Source organism: Stenella coeruleoalba (assembly GCF_951394435.1).
Source record: "Stenella coeruleoalba genome assembly, chromosome: 5".
In the NCBI taxonomy this organism is placed as follows: domain Eukaryota; kingdom Metazoa; phylum Chordata; class Mammalia; order Artiodactyla; family Delphinidae; genus Stenella; species Stenella coeruleoalba.
Genome location: NC_137150.1, coordinates 104,458,739 through 104,469,182, shown reverse-complemented (window position 1 = coordinate 104,469,182; position 10,444 = coordinate 104,458,739). Strand labels below are relative to the sequence as shown.

At 34.9% G+C, this 10,444-nt stretch overlaps 1 protein-coding gene across 3 annotated transcripts in view; it reads left to right on the top strand.

Moving 5' to 3' along the window:
- Positions 1-276: 276 nt before the first annotated feature.
- HTR1F (5-hydroxytryptamine receptor 1F) overlaps positions 277-10,444 on the top strand; it is a gene marked incomplete at its 3' end in the record, with an annotated part of 245,962 nt that continues 235,794 nt past the window's right edge. For all 3 annotated transcript variants that reach the window (XR_013828532.1, XR_013828533.1, XR_013828534.1), the window contains exon 1: positions 277-651. The remainder of the gene's footprint in view (positions 652-10,444) is intronic.

Below are 10,444 nucleotides of genomic sequence, written 5' to 3'. Positions count from 1 at the left end.
TATATGATACATTGTTGCCAACCCTCCCAAGTCAATCCCCAGCAACGGTCATTCTGCCTGGTGTCACTCATAACTATAGAAGAAGGACCGTGTTGGGTTCAGAAGCAAAGGAAAGCTTGAGTCTCTAATCAGAGAATGGAGAGGTGCGAGCTCACGCTCTAGAGCGCACGCAGCGCACGCAGCACACGCTCTCTGGACAGGTCGTGGGCGGGGCTGCTTTATAAGGATCCTGTCAGTGGGCGGGGCGTGGGGTTCTCCCGGGGCCGGCACAGCTGTGCTGCTCATGCTCCGGATCACAGGGCCTGGTTCAGCACCTCTGCACACGGCCCCCCGCCGCCATCTTGAATTGCTGTGTTGTGAGCTTCTGCCTGCGGTCTGAGCTGAGATGTCGGAGTAGCCTTTTGTTTTGCAGGAGGAACTCTGGTCTGAAGGGCAGGCATAGGTCTCTGCATATGGCTCCCTAAGAGCAAGTGAAACTAGACTAAGCACAAAGAAAAAAAAAAGGTTAGACTTTATTTTATTTCCCAGATTCTATTTTTGTCCTCTGGGAATTGTTAACGGCCTTTGCTGGTGACCAAATGGTACAATATTTATAGAAGTATGAGATCAGATGTAAAGTCTTCATCCTCAGAGCCATTTTGAAAGAAAGAGGTAAGCAACATTTTTTAGAAGTTTACTTTAATTTGGTTTGCTTCTTTGTAAAGAAAATATTAATTGTATACTAATATCAGACATTAGTAAATAGTAGGTAGTTTGTATATAAATTAAGAGGAATTTACTTCTCTTGGTATTCCTGGAACAATTGATTGGATGGAGGTAAACGGGCAATGCTTAACTGATTATAAAACAATCACCACAGCAAATAGCTATTTAAGAGATAAGTTGAGAAAAGAATTCAGAAAAAAAAAATGTATTTGAAGGTCATGGACTTTGCCAAGCTTTTCTATCCAAAGAAATATTCTTCCATTCAAGTTGCAATATGAATAGACATAGATATGTAGTTTATTTGGGCTTTCATAAGTGATATATTGAGACTATATATGCCTAAACACATACATTATAATCAGGAAATAGTTTTCAGGTGAAAATTTCTTATTTCATGAAGACCTTCAGATAAGTACAAAACAGCCTAAAAAATGCTTTGCTTTATGTTTTTATTTTTCCTCTGAAAGTGTTCAAAATCAGAAATAACTAAGGTATGTTTTTCTACAATAGAGAAACTCTACCTCCAGAATTCAGAAAAAAAATGACTGAGTAGCACATTTGGGCTCTCTCAAGGGCCACTGAAACTTTGCTCTGATTATTATTCACAATCCCTAAATTGCAGAGAAAATGAAAATGGCAGAGGAAGATTTAGCCGTTCAGTAGTCAGAATCAAGTTGCACTGTCATCAGAAAAAAGTGGAATATATTGGCAGCCTTACATGCAAACAATAAAAATCCTCACTCCTAGGTGAGATTTGCCCTTCTGAGTCGAAGTGGAAATTGCACAAAGCAGATAAAAATTCCCTATTTTTCCAGGTAGGGTTTCAATCTACCACACAATTTTGAGGTCATTTTCAAGGTGGTCAAAACCAAATAAATATCTGTGCACAAGGGCACTAATACTCATCATTTTAATGAAGAACAGAGTAGATATCAGGTACATTCACTAAAATTAAATATGTAGCGTAGGCCTTACCAGATTTTGACATTGTGTGTGTGCGCACACACTTGTGTGTGTGTGTGTGTGTGTGTGTACAGTGTGTGTAACAGTTGGAGTGAACTTAAGTTATTCTGTTATGTTTAAAACAAATTTTTATAATTAAGAGAAAAATGTAGACCTTTGAACAAAATATAAAATGTATCTAGTAAACTTAATACTAAGAACTGACATTTAGCCTGTTCCATTTGGTTGGAACCTCAGCCTAGCAGAGAGGGCGGAATTGTAAATCAAAATCCTGAGTTGACTGCTACCTGCCCGCACCATATCTTTCCAAAGACTACATACATAAGATGGCCGGGATACTCAGATTTCTTTCCTATGTGTGCTTCAGTACCCTTCTCTGTTGCAGACGATATACTCATAGGAGCATAACCATTGCCAAGGTTGCCTTTGAGGTTACTTCGTTCTCAGTGGCACTGAGAAAAAGGAGAGGAAAGGTCTTATATAGCATCACCATTCCTGTTGCATCAAAAGTCTCACGTAGGCAAGTGGACTAAAAAATACTTCATGTGGTTCACAGTATTTTTTATTGCAAACTTAAAGCAAGAAGAATACTGAGATCTGAAGTTAAAAATTAGTCTGATCTGAGTAAGAATTCAGCTTTGACAAAATAGACAAAAACTGTTTTATGAAACTATATTGTCTAATAAGACTTGATAGTAAGAAAACAGAAAAAAGTTACAAGCATTTTCAAAATGCCCAGGAACCCTTCTACTTTTACTTTAAATTAGCATTAAGAACTTTATTTAAAATTTTTTTAAAAAGAGAAAGAGGTATCTATCTGTACAGCCATGTTCATAGCAGCATTATTCAGAATAGCCAAAAAGGTGGAAGCAACCCATATCCATCAATGGATAAATGAATAAATAAAATCTGATATCCTGTACAATGGAATATTACTCAGCCCTCAGAAGGATTTTTCCTTCCTTTTGAGGACTGAATAATATAGATGCTTCAACAATGATTAACCTTGAGGACATTATGTTAAGTGAAATAAGCCAGTCAAAAAAGGCAAAGACCGTGTGATTCCACTCATATGAGGTATTTGGAGTAGTCAGTCTCTTAGAAACAGAAGGTAGAATGGTGGTTGACAGAAACTGGGGGGAGGGGAAAATGGAGAGTTGTTCAATGGGTACAGAATTTCAGTTTTGCAAAATGAAAAAGTTCTGCAAGTTGGTTGCACAACAATGTGAATATACTTAATGCTACTGAGCTGTACACTTAGAAATAGTGAAGATGGTAAATTTTATGTTTTTACCACAACTCTTTAAGAGTTAGAAATATTTTTTAAAGGATTTTGTTTTTATTTCTGTAGCCTATATATGATTTTTACCAGTTATGCTAGTTAATATAGATTTTTAACTTTTAATACAGTACCAACATGTATAAAATAGCAAATGGGAAGAGTGTATAATAAGAAGGTCTCACCATTCTCAATCTGCAGTTCTGCAATCTGAAGGGAATCATTTTAATTGTTTTAACTGTTTCTGATTTAAATCTGATGATTATGCCCATAACTCTAAATTATATGCTTTATCAATTCTTACTGTTTTCTTAATTTTTGTGCTTTTATAGATAGGTATTTATTTCACACTGCTCAATTTAGCATTTTTATTTAAAATTATATATTTTACTTTTATATATTTTCCATCAAATCAGTATGTTCTGAAGCCTTTCTCTGTAAGATGGAGAAATCTGTCTTTCCACTTCAGTTCCCCTTCCTTCCAACTCCAAAAGTTTTACTTCACATTGTAAAATGTGTAGCCATTTAATTCTGATCTGTATCTGTCATCAACTGTCTATCGGTTGACTTTTAAAGTTGAACATCAGTAAACAGTGTTTGCATTATATGATTTGATATCATATAGTTATTTAATATTGTTTACCAATTGGCAAATCAGCTTACATTTTTCCTGTAGTTACTTATTTCTTGTTTTTTTCTCGTCCATAATTTGCATTTATCACAGCCTCAATTTTTTTTTTTTTTTTTAGTTCTTCATCATTTCATTTATACTATCAAGTCCCATTTTCCTTGGATATGTCTCTCATCTCCTTCTGGAACTTTCCTTCCTCCTACTCCAATCTGAACTGATTGCACTCAAGATGAGCTGTGCAACTCTCATCCCTGTCACTACCATATTGGACCCAGTGTTTCTTAGAACTCATACCCTCTACTTTCTTGGTTTACACTGTCATCTGACTGAAGCAGAGCTTTGAGTAACATTCTCAGTGTGGTTTTCGGGAAGTTACTTTTTAAGTTTTTGTATGCTTTTTTTCTGCCCTCACAATTGCTTGATAGTTTTGAGTATAGAATTCCAAGTTGAAAATATGTCCCTTAAGAATTCGGAAGGCATGCTGCTGTGTCCTAGGCTGTAGAATTGGCAACGAAATGCCAAATTCTTGTTTCTTTGAAGACAGTTTTTTTCTGCTTGCAAGTTTTTAGGATCTCAGGTACTGAGAACTGCCTGGTTTATTTATTGTGAAGAGAGAAACCGAAACTGACCTGGTATCAGTGAGCATAATGAAATTGAAAAATTCAGTGTTATGTCTTTTTTCAGTCACCCCCATAAAATACATAATGGATGTTATTAATTAAAAACGATTTTTATTATGGGGAAAATGTCCTGAGTTATTACCTTGCAAATTCCCTACACTCTCTTTTCTCTTTGTAGAGCCCCTTCTAGTTATGATTAGACAAACCAGTATCATATATGGCATTTACTTTTTTCTGTCACATTTTCCACTTTTTGCCTTTATTTCATAGTCTCAAAAGTTTTTCCATTCTTATTTTTTTTTTTTTTTATTCTTATTTTTTTAATTATCAAAACTCTCACACAAAATTCCATTTCAAGTGGAATCCTTCAACTAATTCCATCACAATCATTTTGTTTCTGAAATATGAAATTTCCTGGGCCCCTATCCCAGATCTCATGAGTAAGAATCTGTGCTTGTGGAATTGCCATTTAAATGTACACTCATGATGATTCTTCTGTATGCCTATGAGTGGTGTGGTCACACATAGGTAAGTTACTAACTTCTCTGAGGCTCAGTTTTATAAGTAGTAAAATGGAGATCATAATAGCTCTTACTTCATAGAATTGTTAGAAGGATTATATGAGTTATCACTTACAAAAGACTTAGAACAATGCCTGATACATATAATCATGACTTAAATTTTAAATTTATGACAATATAGTGAAAACTCAGTAACAGATAAAGTTGTAGATAGAAATATCACTGGGTTTTCTGTCCTCAGCAATTACCCACATACATACACACTCACACAAAGATGCACACACACACACAGTTTGATTAATTAACATGGAAAAATAAGACTCTCTTCTTTTGATTTTAAATGTATGTGGCAAAGCCTCTTCAAAGCTCATTTAAACATTTTCCTGCAAAACATTAACTCAATCTGATGCTCAAAGAACGTATGCAATGTTGACTTTTCTGCCTTCTCCATACAAGAATGCTTTTATGATCTATCCCATGTGACCTCTCCAACTTCATCTTGTGTCAGTTGCCCAAACTTGGCCAGCCAGGCCTGTTGAACTACTTGCAAGGCTCACACATAACACCTTTTTGCACCTCTCTATCATTGTATTTCCTCTACCTAAAAACATCTCTCCCCGATAACACCCCCAGCAACTGTTACTCTTCAAATTTAGTTCAGTCACCACCCACCTCTTTGTGAAGATTATCTCCTATATCCTCCTTTCTCTGCTCCCCTATCATTTTGCCCACCTGCCTTTTTACACCTGTTATGCGTAAGTGCTCATATTATTTACATATTGGTCTGCCTTTCTTGTCAATGAATCCTTAGGAATAGGAAATGCAGTTGGGCATTTGCTATATTCATGTTTGTTGAATTAATAACAATGGAAGATGTGTAAACTGGAAATCTTTAAATGCTTGCTGAAAACTGGGAACATTTTCTAAAATGTGATATTATACAATAAGAATTTGAGCTTTTTTAAAAAGCTGAAAAACTTTCAAGTCTACTCCTACAGAGTGCAGAACTGATGTCTAAAAAAGGAGTATGATGTACATGGCTAGCAAGGTGAGGACTACGGTGGTGGAGATGTCATAGAAATTGGGCTGTATAGCCTAAAGCCTCAACAAGTACCTTCTGCACACAATTCCGTAGCTGCTTTCACAAGTGGAATCCAGGACAATATACTCCATTGCCTTGATTAGAAGATATGAGAGTTATTTAAAACTGAAATAGTTTAATTATTTAGTGAAGGCATGATAAACCAAATAATATCTATCCTCATGAGATGAATATTAGACAAGCCTATCTCTCAATGTGCGTATTTCTGTTGTCTTAATTATACAGTTTATGATTTTATCAGGAACCATGCTCTGGGTTACAAATAGGACCTCATCAACCATGCATTTCATCTGCCGTTCACACATTATTTTATGGGGACAGCACAATATCTACCTATGGTAATTGCATGCTGGTAATTTATTTTTAATATCTCTCAGCTGGTTTGGCTGTAATTTTAAAATAGATAATAACAGCAGTGAGTCTTACAACAATGTGATTTTCCCCTTTATTAGATACAAAATGACTACCTTTTGTGAAACAGAGAAATAGCAAAAAGAATTATCTGAGACCTAAACATATTAGAAAAATACATTTAACAAATCATTAGATTTTGAGTGCTAAATCTGTCATCTAATTGTTTCATGAATGCATATCTTATTATTTCTTCCTTCTAAGCTGAGTATCAGTTTAGCCTATTTTTTCAAATAAATGAAATTTTAAATAACGATAATTATCTATAAAATTAAAATCAACCAATTTTAACCCTTACTGGTCTTTTAAATATTTTGGTTATCTTTCTTTTTTTCTTTTTTAATAAATTTATTTATTTATTTATTTGTTTATTTATTTTTGGCTTCATTGGGTCATCGATGTTGGCTCTTCATGGCTGCGCACAAGCTTTCTCTAGTTGCGGCGAGCGGGGGCTACTCTTCGTTGCGGTGCGCAGCCTTCTCATTGCAGTGGCTTCTCTTGTTGCAGAGCTCGTGCTCTAGGCATGCAGGCTTCAGTAGTTGTGGCACACGGGCTCAGTAGCTGTGGCTCGTGGGCTCTAGAGCGCAGGCTCAGTAGTTGTGGCGCACGAGCTTAGCTGCTCCGCGGCATGTGGGATCTTCCTGGACCAGGGCTTGAACCCGTGTGCCCTGCATTGGCAGGCAGATTCTCAACCACTGCGCCACCAGGGAAGTCCCTACCTTTCTAATATAAAATAGCTAGTGCTAATCAGGAGGAAAATGTAAAAACAAAGAGAAATTATTAGGTTAAACTGTTAAGTATGTTTTTAAGCGGCATCAGCACGTGATACTCTATTTAAAGGATGTTTTATAGTACCATTAACAAAAATATATTAAATAAATCAGAAGTATATGGATCAGTTAGATGTATGAGAACCAGGCAAAATATAAAGATATTTCAGCACTTTTATGACTAAGTAGTAAAACAAGCAATGAATGTAATAGAGACTGAGTTAAGAATTGACCAGGCATCATCTTGACCATCTTCCTCTTAACCAAATTTTTTCTTGATCAGTACATTTATATCTTTAGTCAAGACCTCTCTCCCAATCTCCAGCACACATGTGTAACTGCCTGATGGCATCTCCGCTTAGATGTCAGAGGCACCTCAGGTTACACAAACACATCTACACCAGTTATCCTTCTCCTCTAGTGTCTCTTACCTAGTAAATGATAACCTCATCCACAAAACAGCTTGAGCCAGAAACCAGGCACTATATTAACATCTTCCTCTTAACCAGTCATTGTATTATAAGTTCTACTTTATAAATAATTTGTTCACTCTACTCTCTTGTTTCTGTTTTTACTATCAACACCAAACTCAATAATCTCTCTACTTCGGTAACATTCTAATTGTTTGGGGGAGTTCTTCACTCTTACCCCTTTCAATACAGGAGCCAGAGTATAAATTTTTAAAATTCAAATCTGATCATTTACTCCCACCCAGTATACTTTGGTGACTTCCAACTGTCCAAAAATCCCTACAGGAACTCACAAGATACTTAAATTAAAACCTACTTACTCCTCTAACTCTTATATTCTATCCATGTCTTTTCCTATTCCTTGAATAACTTAAGTTTCATGGCATTTTCAGAAAATGTCTTCTGCTCTCCTTTTCACCTAGATAAGTTCTGTTCATTTTTTTAAGCATCAGTTTCCACATTACTCTTTCAGGAAGAGCTTCCTTAAATATCCCAAACTAAGTTATCTCTTTATTTTCTTTGCCCCCTTTTAAACTCCTAATACCTACCTCTCCTACTAGATTGCCATCTTCATAATGACAGAGATAAATACTTCATTCAGCAACAAAATAAAACTAATAAAACTAATAAACTAATAAAACAAAATAAAACTAATAAACTAATAAAACTTCATTCAGCAACAAAATAAAACTAAGCTGTGGTGGGTCATTCAATTTATACTTCTCCCACCCTGTGAGAATCTCTGGTCAGTGAACTTGGTAATGAAAACTTCAAACAGCTGGCTGTCTGGAAAGATGGTTTTGTCCAATAACCATTTGCATGTTGAAATTTCTAGTTCTTTCTAGCTCCAGATCAATATGTTTATCTAGCTGCTTCCTGGATATTCCAACTGAATGTTTCCAGTTAATCAAAATCACATGTGTTAAACAAGTACAACTCTTAGAACTAGTAAGAGGGGTCACTTCTCTGGGCCCCTGAACTTTAGGGGTCCCACATACCAAAATCATACTAGATGTAAACTTGCTGAAGAACACGAGTGCCTCTGTAACTCAGAATTTGGCACTCCACGGAATGCCCCATACACTTAAACGTTTATTTTCATACTAACTTATTAACTAACTCTGTTTAGGCCCCAGGGAAATTGTTCTTCACATAACTCACCCTCTGTCCTTAAAACAAAATGTGACTGTGGCCAAACGCAATGACAGCTTGAGGATTTTGCTGCTGCCACCATCTGAGCAGAAACCACTTCAAAGGGTGAGTCCAGTTTTAAACAGTGGCAGAGAAAAGGCATATAAACTAATTTGTCAAATCCTTCCTCTCAGCAAGATTGCAGGGTGTTCCTTCTTAACAAAATACTGTTTGCCAGTAGTGTCAACTATCTGTTGTTTGTTTTCCTTCATCTTTCAGTTTATAATTCTAGAAGTACTCAAGGTTTAGCATGGTATTCACAAGGGTTGCACATGTGAGATGAAGCAAATTGACAGTGTTAAACAATTCGTATTGTTCTTTAAAAATACATTAATTCTATAAAAATATGTCTAGTCATAATATGTGTGAAGCATGTTTTTTATATTTCCATATGGAACTACATATTACTTCAAGAGATGGTTAAAACTGTGATATAAGTGATAATTTTTTATGTAAAGAAATTAAAATAGTTTGCAATATTTTTCTGCGATAATAATAATTTACTGTGTAAAATTCTCTTACAATGTTTGAGCTCAGTTTATTTGAAGTCTCAGTATTATTTTAAGAATTTTTTGACAGTTCAATTTCCTAAGTATTCAAAAGAGCAGTTTTGCTAATAAATTAATTTTAAGAAACTACCTAGGAATTATTATGATTCAAAAAAGATCTTATTTAGCATTAGTGTCAATTGGTATTAATGTCAAAAGAACATGAATTGTGTGAAAACCATGATTATTACAATATAATTAGTGGATTTGCTGAAATAAAGGCAAGAAAATAATTATAAATAATAAAAAAGTAATTGATTAGGAATTGCATATCTTTCTCTTACCGTGTGTTCAGACATTGCTGTTTATACACAGAACACCAAGATATGTGTAATAACTAAATTCTCTTGGATATTTTATAAACTTTCAGTAATATAAAAATCATAATTTTACATTTTTGGGGTATTTGTAATATAGTTGTATGTAACAGAGTAAGTTGGTAGAACATATATGATGTGATACTACTAGCTTTACTTAAAATATTTAATTATTAATCATATAGTAAGTTCGCCTCCATTTGCACTCTTCTCAAGTGTTATAAATATTAGGAGCAGGCTTGTCTTAAACTTAACTTATCCTTCTGTAACCCCACCTAATCATAGAAAACCACACCACTAATCCTCTATTTGCTCTATCCACTTCTTTTAATATTGAGGACCTCATCTAATCTGAGGGTCTTCAAAAATACTGTTCTCTTCAGTTAGAACAGATTTTACTTTCATTCTCAATTTAGCGAATTCTAATCCAGTTTGAATAATAATGTTTTAGGGATACCATCCCTAATCCATTTGGTTAATCCATTTCTTTTGCAACATACTCTTATTGCACTTTTCGTAATAAATATTTATTTACCATTTTAAAATTTGTCTTCCCTGCAAAATTGTATGTTCCAAAAGTAAGATATGGGTCTAAAATATTCACCATTGTTTTCCAAACACAGTGCAGTGTCTGCCTCATGGCATGTATTTATTAAATTGAATTACATTGGTTTGAATTAAAAGTATTTAATTGAAAGTAGGGCCAAGAATAGAATCATTTCTCTAGAAAATGAGTCCATGATTTAAGTAAAATATGAAAAGCATAATGAAGATTAATAAAACAAGAAATAGGAACATAACTCAGCAAGGAAAGTTGACAAGAGGGAAATCTGAATGCTGTATTTCATATGCTGAATTTACCAACACAACAAGATATCCATTCCAGCAAATGTCATTACAGCTTCTTCGCATTATT